This window comes from Jaculus jaculus, chromosome 5 (assembly GCF_020740685.1).
Source record: "Jaculus jaculus isolate mJacJac1 chromosome 5, mJacJac1.mat.Y.cur, whole genome shotgun sequence".
Taxonomy (NCBI): Eukaryota; Metazoa; Chordata; class Mammalia; order Rodentia; family Dipodidae; genus Jaculus; species Jaculus jaculus.
The window spans coordinates 57,245,537-57,252,317 of record NC_059106.1 but is presented as its reverse complement, the minus strand read 5'-3'; the positions used below and the strand labels follow the sequence as shown (position 1 = coordinate 57,252,317).

The 6,781-nt window shown below is 49.2% G+C and overlaps 1 pseudogene; it reads left to right on the top strand.

Annotated features, from left to right (window-relative positions):
- Positions 1-1,399: 1,399 nt before the first annotated feature.
- LOC101598079 lies at positions 1,400-5,631 on the top strand (annotated as a pseudogene).
- Positions 5,632-6,781: the final 1,150 nt, after the last annotated feature.

Sequence of the window (6,781 nt, the reverse complement as noted above, 5' to 3'; positions counted from 1 at the left end):
AAATAAATAAAATATTTTTAAAACTCCTTGATATTCTGATGCAAGCTGGAGAGATGGCTCAGAGTTAAGGCACTTGCCTGCAAAGCTTAAGGACCACGTAAAGCCAGATGCACAAAGTGGCACAGGTGTCTGGAGTTCATTTGCCATGGCTGGAGGCTCTGGTGTGCTCTTTCTGTCTTTCTTCTTCTCTCTCTCTCTTTTCTTGAAAACAAATAAAAATATTTTTTAAAAGTCCTTGATGCGTAATTGGCCTCAGTTTCCCTGTCTGGAAAGTAAGGCATTAGGCCCAGAACTCCCTGAGATGCCCCTGAGTGGAAGTCTCTGTGGCTTGCTGAGCTGTCCTGGGAGTGTCTGTGGTCTGTCAAAACTTCTGCAGGGGACTGGGCAGGAGACTTGGAACTCGAGAGGCCAGGTGGGTGGGCAATGATGGCTCTGGGCTCATGTTGCAGGCTGGCTCAGCCTGCCAGCTGGCCTGGCCACATCTCTACTCCAAGCCACAGGGCCTCCCATCAGCCTTTCCCTCTCTTTGCTCACACTCCCAACTTGGCCTGGGGTGCTCACCTGCCCTTACACTCGTTCCCTGGACCTCCAGCTTGACCCCAAGGCATACTGGGATCCTGGAATACCAAGCAGGGTTCAAATAGTTCAGCTGAACCACCTTAGGCAAGCTTCTGTTTCCGTGCCTCTGTTTCTCCCTCTGTAGAATGGGGGCGGTTGAGAGGAGCACCTCACCTCACCTCACAGGTGACTGGAAGGAGACATTTCTGAGGAACAATGGGTCTCGGGAAGGAGAATTCTGGAGGCCATGATGGGAGCCTCAGCTTTCTCCTTTATGGAATGAGGTTAATTAAGATGTCAGAAGGAAGCTGGGTGTGATGGCACATGCCTTTAATCCCAGCACGTGGGAGGCAGAAATAGGAGGATCGCCGTGAGTTCGAAGCCACTCTGAGACTACCTAGTGAATTTCAGGTCAGCCTGGGCTAGAGTGTAGACCCTACCTTGAAAAGAAAAAGATGTCATAAGGATAATGGGCAAACTTGTCTGTGCTCCTTAGAGCTCAGCCACATCTCTCAGCAGATGGGAGGCCTTGATCACATCACTTCTGAGTCGACTCTTTCTCCTTGGGAACAGAACCTTGGTATTGTCTACTCTCTGCTTCCCTGGTCTCAGGAGACCCATTCCCCCATGGGCCTACTTCACGTGACATTTCTTTTTTTGGTTGTATGTCTTTTTTAGAATTCACTATGGAGTCTCAGAGTGGTCTCAAACTCACCGTGATCCTCCTCCATCTGCCTCCCAAGTGCTGGGATTAAAGACGTGCGCCACCACGGCCGGCTTCATTTCTTCACTCTTAAAAGTGGTGACGAGGCTGCGGGGAGCCGGGGAGGCGGCGCGGTGGATGAAGCACTTACCCCACGTCTACAACCTCAGCAGCTCTTCTAGAGACGAGGAGTCGGACATGAGGACTGGCCTAGGGACTCACAGGCCTGCTGGTCTGGGGAATTTAGTGGACAAGAGATCCTGCTCCAACCACGCAGAAGGTGAGGATTGACACTCGAACTTGTCCTCTGACCTCTGCACATTCGCCATGGCTTTTGTGTGCCTCCCAACACACACACACACACACGAGTGTGACAAGGGAGATAAGGAAGACTCCCAATTTGCCTCTGGGTGTCATCCTTGGCCTGTGGGCCCCAATGCCACCATAGCGAGTGTAGTCAGTGAAAGCGAGAAGGAGAGAGAAAGAGAGAGAGAGAGAGATCAACAAACATGAAGAGTGAGCCCGCACGAGTCTTGAAGTTCCTATGAGCCAGGTGGTTGATGCCTATACCCAGCACTCAAGTAAAAGGCAGATTACCAAGAGTTCAAGGCCAGCCTAGTCTACATAGTGAGTCGAGGACACTAGGATGACCACCCTGTGAGTCCACTCTGTTTCAAAGGCAAAAACCTTAAAAAGAAGAAGAAGGAGGAGGAGGAGGAGAAGGAGGAGAAGGAGAAGAAGGAGAAGAAGGAGAAGAAGGAGAAGAAGAAGAGACAGCTGGGAATGGTGGCGCATGCCTTTAATCCCAGCACTCAGGAGGCAGATGTGGGAGGATTGCCATGAGTTCGAGGCCACCCTGAGACTACATAGTGAATTCCAGGTCAGCTTGGAGTAGAGTAAGACCCTACCTTGAAAAACAAGCAAAATAAAACAAGAACTATAAATATGTATATGTATGTAGACACATATATGTATATTCCATATATATGGAATAGTTCCCGAATCTGGGGCTAGAGGTGTAGCTCAGTTCCTATAGTGCTTGTCTAGGCCCTGAGTGTGACCCCCAGCACTGCGTAAGTGGAGAGTGATGCCACATGCCTTCTCTTACTGGGGAGATAGAGGCAGGAAGATCAGGAATTCAAAGTCATCCTTGGGCATCGTGAGTTCAAGGCCAGACTGGAGTACATGAGACCCTGTCTTAAAAAGATTTTTTCCTAGCTGGGCATGGTGACACATGCCTTTAATTCTAGCACTTGGGAGGCAGGTAGGAGGATCGCCGTGAGTTTGAGGCCACTCTGAGAATACAGAGTGAATTCTAGGTCAGCCTGGGCTAGAGTGAGACCCTACCTCAAAAAACCAAAAAAAGAAAAAGAGATTTTTTCCTCTCTAGGGGAGTCTCATCCACAACTCCCAGCTTTTAAAATATTTTTTCTTTCTTTCTTCCTGTTTTTGTTTTTGTTTTTCAACGTAGGGTTTCACTCTAGTTCAGGCTGACCTGGAATTCACTATGTAGTCTCAGGGTGGCCTCGACCTCTTGGCTGGGATTAAAGGTGTGCGCCACCATGCCTGGCTAAAAAGAATTATTGTTATTATTATTTTTTTGGTTTTCTGAGGTAGGGTCTCATGCTAGCTCAGGCTGACCTGGAATTCACTATGTAGTCTCCAAGGTGGCCTCAAACTCTTGGCGATTCTCCTACCTCTGTCCCTCTGTCTCCTGAGTGCTGGGATTAAAAGTGTGCACCAACACGCCCAGCCCAAGAATTTTTTTTTAAGAGTTCGGAATGTTCACTGTTATTTTTACAGACAGAAAGAGAAAGAGCCAGAGAGAGAGAGAGAATGGGCACACCAGGGCCTCCAGCCACTGCAAATGAACTCCAGATGCGTGCCCCCCCTTGTGCATCTGGCTAACGTGGGTCCTGGGGAACCGAGCCTCGAACCCGGGTCCTTAGGCTTCACAGGCAAGCACTTAACTGAAATATTTTATTTATTTATTTGAGAGAGAGAGAGAGGGATAGGCAGATTGATACAGAGAATGGACACACCAGCGCCTCCAGACAGTGCAAACAAACTCCAGACACTTGTGCCACCTTAAGCATCAGACTTACACGGGTCCTGGGGGATTAATTAGGCTTTGCAAGCAAGTGCCTTAACTGCTAAGTCGTGTCTCCAGCCCTTATTATTATAATTTTTTTTGAGGTAGGGTCTCTATCCCAGGCTGACTTGGGATTCACTCTATAGTCTCAGGGTGGCCTCCAATTCATGGTGATCCACCTGCCTCAGCCGCCCGAGTGCTGGGGCTGAAGACGTGCACTACCATGCCTGGCCTTTTAGTTTGTTTGACGTAGGGTCTCACTCTGGTCCAGGCCGACCTGGAAGTCACTATGTAGTCTCAAGGTAGCCTCGAGCTCACGGCGATCCTATCTCTGCCTCCCTGAGTGCTGGGATTCAAGGCGTGCACCACCACTTCAGGGTATTTTTTTCTTTTTAGAATAAAATTATAGCCTCCTAATCTAGAACTCTGGTTTACTTGTCTCTGTCACTCCTTCCAGCAGGATTTTTTCTGTCACCTGAAGCTAGAATAATCCTACCCGCAGCCAGGCGTGGTGGCACACCCTCTCATCCCAGCACTTGGGAGGCAGAGGTTGGAGGATCGCTGTGAGTTCGAAGCCACTCTGAGACTCCATAGTGAATTCCAGGTCAGCCTGAGCTAGAGTGAGACCCTACCTCAAAAAACCAAAATAATAATAATAATAATGATAATCCTAACAGAGCCTCCTGAGCCCCAGTGGCTCTGAAGGTGAAGATGGTGACCCTCCCTCACAGTTTCAGTGAACACACTAGGACAGTGGCTACAACACTGTTGCCACATCCTGCAGGCCGCCCTCTGCTTTTTCTGCCCACTCAGGTGCCCCGAGCTCAGCCGTGCATGGCTGACTCACTTCCTGTTGCTGTCCCAGGCTCACCATGCTCCCTCCCCAGCTCAGCTGGGTGTCTCTGGTTAAGCACAGAGAATAGGCTCACATATTAACCCCTGCCACAGGGTGAGTCACAGTGAGCTATGAAGTCAGAGGTGCACAGGCCCAGCACTTGAAAGGCTGAGGCAGGAGGATCTTCAGCTGGAGGCCAGCTTAGGCTACTGAATGAGGCCCTGTCTCAAAAACAAACAAAGAAAAATCAAGCAAACAGGGCTGGAGAGATGGCTCAGCGGTTAAGGCGCTTACCTGCAAAGCCTAACAACCCAGGTTCAATTCCCCAGGACCCATGTAAGGCCAGATGCACAAAGTGGTGCATGCAGCTGGAGTTTGTTAGTAGTGGCTAGAGGCCCTGGTGTGCCCATTCTCTCATCATCTGTCTCTCTTCTATCTATCTCTGCTTGCACATAAATAAATAACAATCTTTTTTATTTTAAAAATATTTTATTTTTATTTATTTATTTGACAGAGAAAGAGTGGGGGGAGAGGGAGAATGGGTGCACCAGGTCCTCCAGCCACTGCAAAGGAACTCCAGATGCATGCGCCCCCTTGTGCATCTGGCCTTACGTGGGTCCTAGGGAATTGAACCTGGGTTCTTTGGCTCTGCAGGCAAACGCCTTAACTGCTAAGCCATCCGTCCAGCCCTAACAATCTTTTTAAAAAGCTAGTTGAGGTAAAAAACAAACAAACAAACAAACAAACAAAAAAAACAGCCAGATGTGAGGGTGCATGCCTTTAATCCCAGCACTTGGAAGGCAAAAGTTGGAGGATCACTGAGTTTGAAGCCACCATGAGACTACATAGTGAATTACAGGTTAGCCTGGGCTAGAGTGAGACCCTTCTTCAAAAAAACATAAAATAGGCTCCTGTGCCCAGCTCACCTGCCCTGAGGCACCTCCCACCCCTCTGGCCCAGGTTTCAAAACACCATCACAAATGGAACATGCCACAATGACCAGGCTGCTCACATTGCCCAGTTTGCTGGGGACAAAGACTGCTTTACAGAGGAGGACCTGAGCATCCTCGTGAAAAGGGAGCTCTCTGAGTTTTGGGGGAGTCAAAGGAACCCTCTGGCTGTGGACAAAATAGTGAAGGACCTGGACCCATGCCGAAAAGGCAAAGTGAGGCCTCCAGAGCTTCCCGGCACTGGCGGCAGGCCTCCTCACTGCATGCAAGGACTATTTTCTTTTCTTTTTCTTTTTAGGTAGGGTCTCACTCTGATCCAGGCTGACCTGGAATTAACTCTGTAGTCTCAGGGTGGCCTTGAACTCACGGCGATCCTCCTACCTCTGCCTCCCAGGTGCTGTGCAAGGACTATTTTCTAGTACATATGAAGCAGAAGGGAAAGAGAGAATCGAGCAGTCCTGTCCCCCCTCACGGTCCTCCACAGGATCGCTGAGGGATCTGCTGCATAGCTTTTCCCTGTATAAAGATTTCATGAGCAGATCCGACACTCCGATAACATCAACTCCAATTTGACAAGCAGAGAGAGAGAAAAACAGTTAAGTGACAAGTAAGCTTGATTTTTATATTGTTTGCATCCTCTTGCCCTCAATAAAGTTATTTTTTTAGCCCTGAAAATAAACAAACAACAACAACAACAAAAAGTGGGTCCTGAAACCAGCGCTGGGTCTCCCCGAGCCTGCCTATGGTGATCACGATGGTGGGCAGGCAGGCAGCTGGACTTGGGTGTGAGTCATGAGTATGAGTCTGTCGCGGCCCAGGTGTGTGTCATGGGACGGCTGCCGTCACTTCTCGCCTCCTCTGAACACTGCAAGTAACTAAAGCGCCTGCCTCACTAACACACGGTTGGGGCAGAAGCAGCACGGGCGTCCGGCACCGGAAGAGCTCAGAAACGGCCCCGCCTTAGTCCCCACCTCCCCACCTGTCTTAAAATAGCCTCTAGGCATTTCAAAACCTGGGGCTGGGATGATGGCTCAGTGGTTAAAGGCAGTTGCTTGCAAAGCCTGCTGGCCCAGGTTCAATTCCTCATACCCACTAAAGCCATACGCATAAAACGGTACCTGTGTCTGGAGCACTTATTGCAGTAACCGGAGTCCCTGGCATCCCCATACTCATTCTATCTTTCTGTTTCTCAAATACATAAATACAATAAGCATTTGGGAGGCAGAGGTAGGAGGATTGACAAGAGTTCCGTGAGTTCAAGGCCACCCTGAGACTGCATAGTGAATTCCAGGTCAGCCTGGAATAGAGTGAGACCCTACCTCAAAAAACCCAACTAAATAAATAAATAAACATAAAACCTTGTAACCAGGCACAGTGGCACATACTTTTAATACCAGCACTCAGGAGGCTGAACTAGGAGGATTGCAGAGAGTTCAGGGCCAGCCTGATACTACATAGTGAATTCCAGGTCAGTTTGGGATAGAGCAAGACCCTACCTTAAAAAAACAAAACAGGGGCTGGTAAGATGGCTTAGTGGTTAAGCGCTTGCCTGCGAAGCCTAAGGACTCTGGTTCGAGGCTCGGTTCCCCAGGACCCACATTAGCCAGATGCACAAGGGGGCACACACATCTGGAGTTCGTTTG